A 9795-nucleotide genomic window follows, 5' to 3' on the forward strand; every position below is an offset into this window, starting at 1 on the left:
GAGTCATTAACTTCAAGATGGAGGAGTAATTTGGGATGCTGGAATGATGGCACAGAATCAGCTGTTCTGTGCAGAAGAATGAGCTAAGGGAACTTGATACTTATGTTGCTGCAGCTGGTCGCTAAGGGAAAGCTTAGCTTTAGTATTTTTCTTGGGCTCAGAGGGGAAGACTGAGGCAGCATCACCTCTAGCATCTAAACGACGACTCCTAGGGACGAGCTGACTGCACTGAAATGCATCTCTATCTGCCAGGGTAACATGATTTGTTCAGGACCCTTGCTGCTGTGTAGGGTCTCCTGCCTGTTGCCAATCGCCTCCTGTCACAGTAACAGAGCAGCAGAATCCAGAAGCCTTGAGAGTGATTTGATGTCTTCTCAGATGTTCTAGGCTCCCATTCTGGGTTGTAGGCACCTCCTGTATACTGGCTGAGCCAGCATATAGGGGTTGTAAACCCAGGAGGAACACTCAAAGGATACACGGGGGGAGGAGGCATCTTGCGCTGACTGTCTGTAGCCCCGATGATCACTCTCACTATCTGCTATAGTAAGCTTGTCCTTTGTTCTGTTTTTCTTTTACAGCGGAGTTTGGTCCTGGCTAGATGCAACCCTGTACTCAACGCTGATGCTTCCTCTGCTATAAGGGAGATCACTGAAGGATGTCTTTCTCCCAGTCCCTGGTGGGCAACTTCTCTCTGCTCCAGAACAGCCTGGCTGTATCCTCGGGTGGGAGCATCACCCTACACTGCTTTCATGTGGATGAAAGGAACATAATCAGCTGGCTATTGTTCCTCACTTTAACTTTCTAAATGACTCTTTACTGTTTTGTATTTGGCTCCTCTGAGCCCTTCTGTTTCCATGCTGGAGATGAGAGGCCATTACTTTGGCCCTCTCTAATCTCTCGAACATACAAAGAGAAGGATCTGCTAATTTGCTTAATCAAGCAGGGGGTAGAAGGTGTCTCTAACCAATGAGAAACCTTCAGCTACTTCCTCTTTGGGAATAGAAGGGATAAAGCTGAACAGAAAAAGATTAATGGGTATGGTGGGGAAGCAGGGGAATGCTCAACAGAGGAGGCTAGTGGACTGATTCTTAGAACCACCTCTACTCAGGCCTCCAATCCGGTGGAGCCACAACTGTATTGGCAATCTAGACCATGTCGTATATATGAAAGAACCACCATGTTCTTCTGTAAGTGGGGAAAACTTACCTCCTGTTTGTTTTTCCATCTCTTCACCTGTGCCTCTTCTGCTGTGAACTTTAATACGAGGTGGGGAAAACCTATGACTTTCCTCTGCCTTTGTGTGGATGTCCAGGCCGGGTTAGTCTATTCCAGTTGAATACAAGATTCCAATCCAGACTTTTTTCTAATTCTACAGATGTTTCCATACTGAGGTGGTCCCTTCACGTGTCAATCACAATGCCAGTCTCTTCCAAACTGACACTCCAATGTGAACAGTGGCAGCTCAGACTTGGGGTTTGAGCCCATGCAGTAGCTCTTGCCTTTTGATCTCTGCTGATGAGTCTAGGGTTCGTTTCCCATTTGTTACATGCCCAAACCCACTGAGCTAATCTATTTAACATGAGCCCCAGTGGAGCTGTGTGAAGTATTCCCATCAACCTTGGCCTGTGCTCCTGTGTGTGGACTGTGTCGGTGCAGCTTGGAAACCAGCAATCTTCACCCATTTTCTTCACCCACTGGAGCTGCCTAGGCAAAAGAGTGTTCTGGGGAGGTAGGGCTTGTTGTAGTGCTGGGGAGAGCCCCTGGAGATTAGTAATCCTCAGACCTCCTCAGTAACAGACAGGATTTGGTTTGCGCCCAGTCCCTGCAAACTAACTCTCTTGGGTCAATTTGTAAACTCCTTCATGTCCTCTAGCCCACAGTGTTTGGCACATCCCTGATCTCCTCTCATTAAAAAATGTTTCTGTTCTTCCCCCTGCAGCTTGCTTCTGTTCTTCTCAGATAGGAACCCCTGGCTTATGGGGCCTCTCTCACCCCTCAGTTTGCTTTCTGCTTTAATTGATTCTGTCCTGGATTTATTTTTTTGTGTGAGCATTTAATAAAATGTCTGAGGAAGATTATTGTAACAATTGTGGCTCTGAGGGTTTCACTAATAGTCAAAATGGTCCAGTTCATACAACAGTTATTTCCAAAGTCTCCACCTGCCTGGCTACAGCAACATGTTGGGAGAAGCAAAATTTCCCAGGTTCTCTGAAATAAAGAGAGCAGGAGCCCAGCAAATACTAGAAGGTTTAGGAAAAGATCCTGCCACTAAAGTTTTCTGTGGTAGGAGCATTTCTGATTTTCACTGGCAGTGGGGAACTGGGCGAGTAAAATGATCTGTAAATGATCAAATCCCATTTAGGGAGTGGATAAAAGACTGTCTCTGTAGCATAGAGAATTGCTTTCTTAAAAATGAGACCTCTAGAAGGAGCAGAAAGCAAAGCTGGTTATCTGTCACGATCAGTTCTTTGGCTGAAATGCAGAAATTTAACTGTGTAAAATCTAATTTTGGAAAATGTTGTTGCCACCAGTACGCTAAGCCTAGAGCTGGGTGCACATCACTTCACGGGAACCCAGCGCAGCAATGAAGGACAGAATGAGACTGGTATACGTAAATGCCCTGGCTGTTCGTATTTGTAACCATCTGAAGATAATGTTCCCAAACCCACTACAAAGGCCACTATGCCAAAGCTAATCAGCCTTAGCAGTCCTACCTCCCCTGGCAGTTTCTATACCACCCTCTGTACAGGCAGAAGCCATGCAGTGCTATCCTTACCTATGCTATCCAGTAATGGCTGGAAAAAGGCCAGTCTCCTTTTCAGTTATGTTGTCTGTTTGCAGTACCTCCATAGAAGCATGAAACTAGAAGTCTTTCCAGCATTGTCTTAGGCCTGGTCTACACTACGCTGTTAAACCGATTTTAACAGTGTTAAATTGATTTAACGCTGCACCCGTCCACACTACACTGCTCTTTATATCAATTTAAAGGGCTCTTTAAATCGATTTCTGTACTCCTACAAAACGAGAGGAGTAACGCTAAAATCGATATTACTATATCAGATTAGGGTTAGTGTGGAAGCAAATCGACGTTATTGGCCTCATTATTTTACAGTAGCTACCCACAGTGCACCGCTCCAGAAATCGACGCTAGCCTCGGACCATGGACGCACACCACCGAATTAATGTGCCTAGTGTGGACGCGCACAATCGACATTATAATATCTATTTTATAAAATCGGTTTAAGCTAATTCAAATTTATCCTGTAGTGTAGACATAGCCTCAGCCAAAACTTTTTTTTAAATCTGGAGAAGGGACTGCCTCTGCCCTGACACACCGGTATCCTTTTATTAAAGCTCAGAATTAAGATGCTGCATTCATCAGAGCACTGAATTTAGCTCTAGGAATCAAGCTGGCACCTTGCCCAACATTCAATTCTATTTTGGAGTGGTAGGGAAGCAGGGAAACATCTTTTATGTGCCAGCACCATGGATTTCATAGCAAAACTCTGAAAGATATCTGTGTGACATGAGCTCTCTTTAGCAAGAGTTATACTCTGGCATATTCACCTTCCCTCCCACACAGTTGGGCCCAGATTCACAAAGGTACTAACTGCCACTGGGATCGCTGGAAGTTAGTTCCCAACGACCCCTGTGAATCTAGGCTGTGGAGTCTTAGGTCAAGTCACAACTGGTCTCCGTAAAAACAACTGTCATGGTCAAGGTGCTGGCTTCAATGGAGGAATGAACAGACTTCATAGCTGCTTCTGTAACCCACACACCTTCTGGGTGTGGTGTTGTGTCCCACTTGCAACACCAACAGACCCCAGGTGTCAGCAGGCAGGATTGAACCAGGGACCTCTGTAGCTTAGTGCATGAGCCTCTAGGGCATGAGCCAAAAGCCAACAGACCTTTAGCGCATGTGGTAGAGGCTCATGCACTAAGCTCCGCAGACCCCAGGTTTGATCGTGCCTGCTGACGATTGGGGTCTGTTGGCATTAGGAGTGGGGCATTTTATCTCTCTCTTGCTCTCTAAGTGGTCTTGATGCCACCAGATGGGCCAGAACACCATACCCAGAAAGTGTGTGTTACACTTCCTCTAGAGCATTTCCATCTCTAGTGATGGGGAGGGAGAAAGAAGATCCAGGAGAAATTGGGCCTGAATACGCTCTGGTTGCTTTCAGGAGTTACTTGAAACTGGGAATTTTTCCATACTTCATTTAACTTTCATACTTGCTAGAACTCCTCTCCCCAGGGCTGCAGTATGGACATGCACCTTACATTGGTAGTGGTGGAAGCCAACTGCCAAGGTCACTGAGAGGTAGGCAAAGGACTTGAAGGCAGATGGGGGGGCCTATAATGTTCTATGCGATCCTGATGTGAAACTCAGTGAGGCCCAAGAAGCTGCCTAAGACTACCAGACCTGTACAGTAGCGAGTGAATGGAAGCAGGCTGGGAAAGGTGGTATTGTTAGCATCAGAGCAAAGAATGCCCTAACACACTCTGCACTCTCCTCACATCTCACCCCTGCACACAATCCCCCTCTCCAGGGGTAAAAAGTAACTTAAAGGACTTACCTGTATGCCGGAGTCCTGAGCAGGGATGGGGCCTCAACCGGAGGAGGCAGGGAGCCCCAGGGCCTTTAAATCATCTCAGAGCTACCAGCTGCAGAGGCAACTGGGAGCCACGGGGCTCCGGCTGCCGTGGAACTCTGGGCCCTTTAAAGAGCTGCCAGAGCTCTGGCAGCAGGACTCGAGCCCAGCTGCCGGAGCTCCTGTGGTGATTTAAAGGACCCGCAGCTCCCTGCAGCAGCTGGAGCCCTGGGCCCTTTAAATAACTACCAGAGAAGCCAGTCCAGTCCAGCATGGCATACTGGCTTACTTTCATCTCTGCCCCTCTCTCCCCCCAAGAAAATCCCAAGCGAAGCAGACCCATTGGGCATATTCTGTTGGGCTGTAATTTCAAGAGTGCTTGGATGAGGGCCAGAATAGCTCCTCTTCCATGTGCAAACCAAACTTGCACTCAGATTTCATGCTGGCCCATTTTCACTGCTTTGGGTCTAGATTCTGCTACCTTACCTATGTTGCGTAGTACCATAGGCAGTGACTGGTCCCTACTGACTTCTATTGGAATAATGGTGACAGACTGGGCCCTTCTGTCGCATCTACCTCTGTTCCATAAAATGAAATTGCTCCCCATCTAGCTAGATGTTAATATAGCCTTCGTCACTGTAGCAGCTGAGATCCTCACAGACATTAATTAATTCATCCTGACAACCCCGGTGATATAGCAGAGTAGTATCCCCTTCAAGCAAGTCAGTTAATCTGTGCTGGGAGCTGAGTTGAGATGGTTCGGGTCTTGGTTTTGCAGTTAAGGCACAGGCCTATCCTTCCTCCTATTGTGCAGCTTTAACATTTCCAAGCAAGATTCCCCTGGAATGCTGTCAGTGAGACTTGAATCAAACCCTAGGCTCTGCCACACCTGGAATGTGATTCCTCCAGATCTGAATGGTGGACTGAGCAGGTAAGTGTAATGAAAAGGATACTGATCACTTTTTTTACTAAAACACATCCACTTCAGTGCTGCTTTTTTGAAACAAATCTAGCACTTTTGGTGAGCAATGCTAAAATAACAAGTGTGTGTGATTCAAAAATTGCACTGAAATGTGTTTTAGTTTTAGCCTTTATAGCAGTGTTTAAAATGATAGACTAAAAAGCCAATTAAAAGAATTTGAGAAAATCCACAAGTATTCACTGTTTCCAGGGCTTGCTCTGCTTAAAGACTGAAGGCTGGATTTGAACTAGCTTCTGTTTCTAGCTGTAAAATAATTGTAGGTGCAGTTTTGTGACTGCACGTATGCATGCCCACAATTTATGTGGTGAAGAGTCTGACTGAAAGCCCCTTGAAATGGACAGATTCCCACTGGCTTCAATGGGCTTTGTATCAGGTCATTAGTGAACAGCCAAAAGCAGAGGAATTAGGTAAATTTTGAAGTTTAAAAAACCTCCCACAATTAATTAATTAATTAAAAAATTGCACTTGTACCCTCTGGAAGTGGAAGCTGGTGTCTGAAAATCTGGTCGGAATGTCAGGTTTTCCTCCTTGGAAATCTTAGTGGAACTCCTACAGATAATGGATTAGTACTGGATAAGTGTTTCGAAAACTCTCAGAGCAAGTATACCGACATATCATCCTTTTTTGTTGGGTCTAAGAATCTAAGTACCGCTACTGGAATAAACTTTTTTCCTCCTAGCTATATAAAGAGTGGGTCTGACTTTGGCCAAAAACATATATAATAAAGAATTCGTAGAATTTTAAGGCTAGAAGAGATCACTGTCATCTAGTCTGACCACCTGGATTACACAGGGTATAGAACTTCACCCAGTGACTCTTGCCTTGAGTTCACTAAAGGTTGTATGAATAGTTGTGCTGTGGTTGAGCTGGAGCATATCTTTCAGAAAGACATCCAATCTTTGTTTAAAAACTGCAAGTGATGGAGGATTTTTAATGCTAAACAGTTTAAACTCTATTTTCTTTCTTTAAATAACAGGGTAAAAGACAGAGGGAAAACTTGTCACTCCAATCCAGGTCTCTGGCATGCATGCACGAAAGGTTACAGATTACACAAGAATGAAAACAACTCTTCATCCCACAGTGTAATCAGATGTTTTATGAGGTTTGTAAAAACCTTGGGTAATTCTAGTTGATGTCCATCTTCTTAATGTTGCATAACTGCACTCCCAGGTTTTGTCCAGAAATAGCAGTAATGAAGTCTGTCTCTGTGTTATTTCTGGTTTTAATAAAACCAGCAACTATTAAACATCAAGTCCAAGATTTAAGACAGTTATGGCACTGACTTCAATGTGAACAGGATTAGGCCCAGTTTGAATAAAGCATCCCTTGCAAGTTTCGAGTCTAACTTCTACACCAAAGAAGTTTGGATAAGCTTCAGACAAATAAGTGACCTTTCCATTCCAAACTGAAACATCAAGATTGCTGGAAGTTTGCCAGTCACTCAGCACTGGCTGGAATGTGAGAATACCCCTAAATGGCTATTCCACTGCTGATCTTTCAACTTGTGCTCCTCATTTCTGGTTTACATAGGACAATGTTTTAGAAATTGGATCTACCATTCTTCCTGTTGCTTGCTTGGAATTCATGCTCAACACTGGGTTGTGGTGATCAATTGATAAATGCACAGAACTAGATCTTCAGCTGATATAAATCAGCATAGCTTCATTGAAGTAAATAAACCTATGCTGAGGATCTGGCTCATGGGTTTTAAGGCTACAAGTATCTTATATGACTACCTGCATACCACAGGCCATAGAGTTTCACCCTGTGATTCTTGCATTGAATCCAATAACTTATGGTTGAACCAGAGTATATCTTTTGGAAAGACATCCAACTTTGATTTAAAGACACCAAGTGTTGGAGAATTTACCACATTCACTGGTTAATTACCTTCATTATTATCAACATAAGTCATCATATTTCCATTTTGAATTTCAACTTGAGTTCAACTTCCAGCTGGTGGATCTCGTAACACCTTTATCTGCTATATTAAAAAGCCCTCTAATATCAGAGATCTTCTCCCAGTGTGTGAACTCATAGACTGTGATCAAGTTTCTTCTTAATAGTGTCTTATATAAGAACAGAGATTCTGGATCAGAGCAATGGTCCATCTAGCCCAGTGTCCTGTCTTCTGACAGTGGCCAATGCCTGGTGCTTCAGAGGGAATGAACAGAATAAGCAATCACTGAGTGATCCTTCCTCTGTCATCCATTCCCAGCTCCTGGCAGTCAGAGGCTAGGGACACCCAGAACATGGGGTTGCATCCCTGACCATCTTGGCTAACAGCTATTGATGGATCTATCCTCCATGAATTTATCTAATTCTTTTTGGACCCGTTATTGTTTTGGCCTTCGCAACATCCCCTAGAGATGAGTTTCACAGGTTGACTGTGAGTTGTATGAAATATTTCTTTTAGTTTGTTTTAAATCTGCTGCCTATTAATTTCACTGGGTGGCCTCTGGTTCTTGTGTTATATGAAGGAGTAAACACTCACTTTCTTCACACCATTCATGACCTCCATCATATTCTCCCCTTAGTTGTCTCTTCTCCAAACTGAAACGTCCCAGTCTTTTTAATCTCTCCTCATATGGAAGCTGTTCCATACCCTTGATGATTCTGTTGTTCTTTATACTTTTTTTCGATTCTAATGTATCTTTTTTGAGATGGGGCAACCAGAACTGCACTCAGTATTCAAGGTGCAGGCATACCATGGATTTATATAGAGTTAAATTATGATATTTAGTGTCTTATTATCTATCCCTTTCCTAAAGGTTCCTAACATTCTGTTGGTTTTTTTGACTGCTGCTGCACATTGAACAGACATTTGCAGAGAACTATCCACAATGACTCCAAGATCTTTCTTGAGTGGTAGCAGCTAATTTAGACCCTATCGTTCTTTAGAAAAAATAATCTCAACTATGTATAATATACATTACTTTGCATTTTTCACCATTTAATTTCAGCTGCCATTTTTTTGTCCAGTCACTGAGTTTTCTGAGATTCCCTTTTTAGCTCTTCCCAGTCTGCTTTGGCCTTAACTATCTTGAGTAATTTTGTATCATCTGCAAATACGTTACTGTTTACCCCTTTTTCCAGATGATTTATGAATATGTTGAACAACACTGGTCCCAGTACAGACCCCTGGGGGACACCACTATTTACCTCTCTCCTTTCTGAAAACTGACAATTTGTTTCCTGTCTTTTAACCAGTTATTGATCCATGAGTAGACTTTCCCTCTTATCTCATGACTGCTTACTTTGCTTACGGACCCTTTCAAAGGCTTTCTGAAAGTCCAAATCTACTGGATCACTCTTGTCCACATGTTTATTGACCCCCCTCAGTGAATTTTAATAGATTTGTGAGGAATGATTTCCCTTTACAAAAGCCATTTTGACTCTTCTTCAACAAATCATGTTCATGTATGTGTCTGATAAGTCTGTTCTTTACTGCTTACAATGGTGTGTAGCCGATCTGCGACTAAGAGCAGCAAATATCTTCAGTGGCCAGTGATGGGACGCTAGATGGGAAAGTCTCTGAGTTACTACAGCAAATTCTTTCCCAGGTGTCTGGGTGGTGGGTCTTGCTCACATGTTCAGGGTCTAACTGATTAGCATATTTAGGATCAGGAGGGAATTTTCTCTCAGGTCAGACTGGCACAGATCCTGGGCTGCTTTTGCTTTTCTCTGCAGCATGGGGCCCACCTGGGTCACTTGCAGCTTTAAACTAGTGTAAATGGTGGATTCTCTGTAACTTGAAGTCTTTAAGTCGTGATTTGAGGACTTCAGGCCTGGTCTACACTAAACGGAATTTAGCTGCGTTAAACCGATTTCACCCTGCACCCGTCCACACACGAGGCCCTTTATATTGATATAAAGGGCTCTTTAAACTGATTTCTGTACTCCTCCCCGACGAGAGGAGTAGTGCTGAAATCAGTATTGCCATGTCGGATTAGGGTTAGTGTGGCCGCAAATCGACGATATTGGCTTCCGGGTGGTATCCCACAGTGCACCATTGTGACCGCTCTGGAAAGGAATCTGAACTCAGATGCACTGGCCAGGTAGACAGGAAAAGCTCTGCGAACTTTTGAATTTCATTTCCTGTTTGCCCAGCGTGGAGCTCTGATCAGCACGGGTGGCGATGCAGTCCCAAATCCAAAAAGAGCTCCAGCATGGACCGTACGGGAGATACTGGATCTGATCGCTGTATGGGGAGACAAATCTGTT

At 44.0% G+C, this 9795-nt stretch overlaps 1 protein-coding gene across 3 annotated transcripts in view; it reads left to right on the forward strand.

Moving 5' to 3' along the window:
- Positions 1 to 2087, forward strand: part of LSP1 (lymphocyte specific protein 1) — a 91385-nt gene extending 89298 nt beyond the window's left edge. For all 3 annotated transcript variants that reach the window (XM_032770585.2, XM_032770603.2, XM_032770594.2), the window contains one exon: positions 579 to 2087. The gene's annotated coding sequence lies outside the window, so the exon portion shown is untranslated. The remainder of the gene's footprint in view (positions 1 to 578) is intronic.
- Positions 2088 to 9795: the final 7708 nt, after the last annotated feature.

The sequence above is a fragment of the Chelonoidis abingdonii genome, chromosome 4, assembly GCF_003597395.2.
Source record: "Chelonoidis abingdonii isolate Lonesome George chromosome 4, CheloAbing_2.0, whole genome shotgun sequence".
NCBI lineage: Eukaryota > Metazoa > Chordata > Testudines > Testudinidae > Chelonoidis > Chelonoidis abingdonii.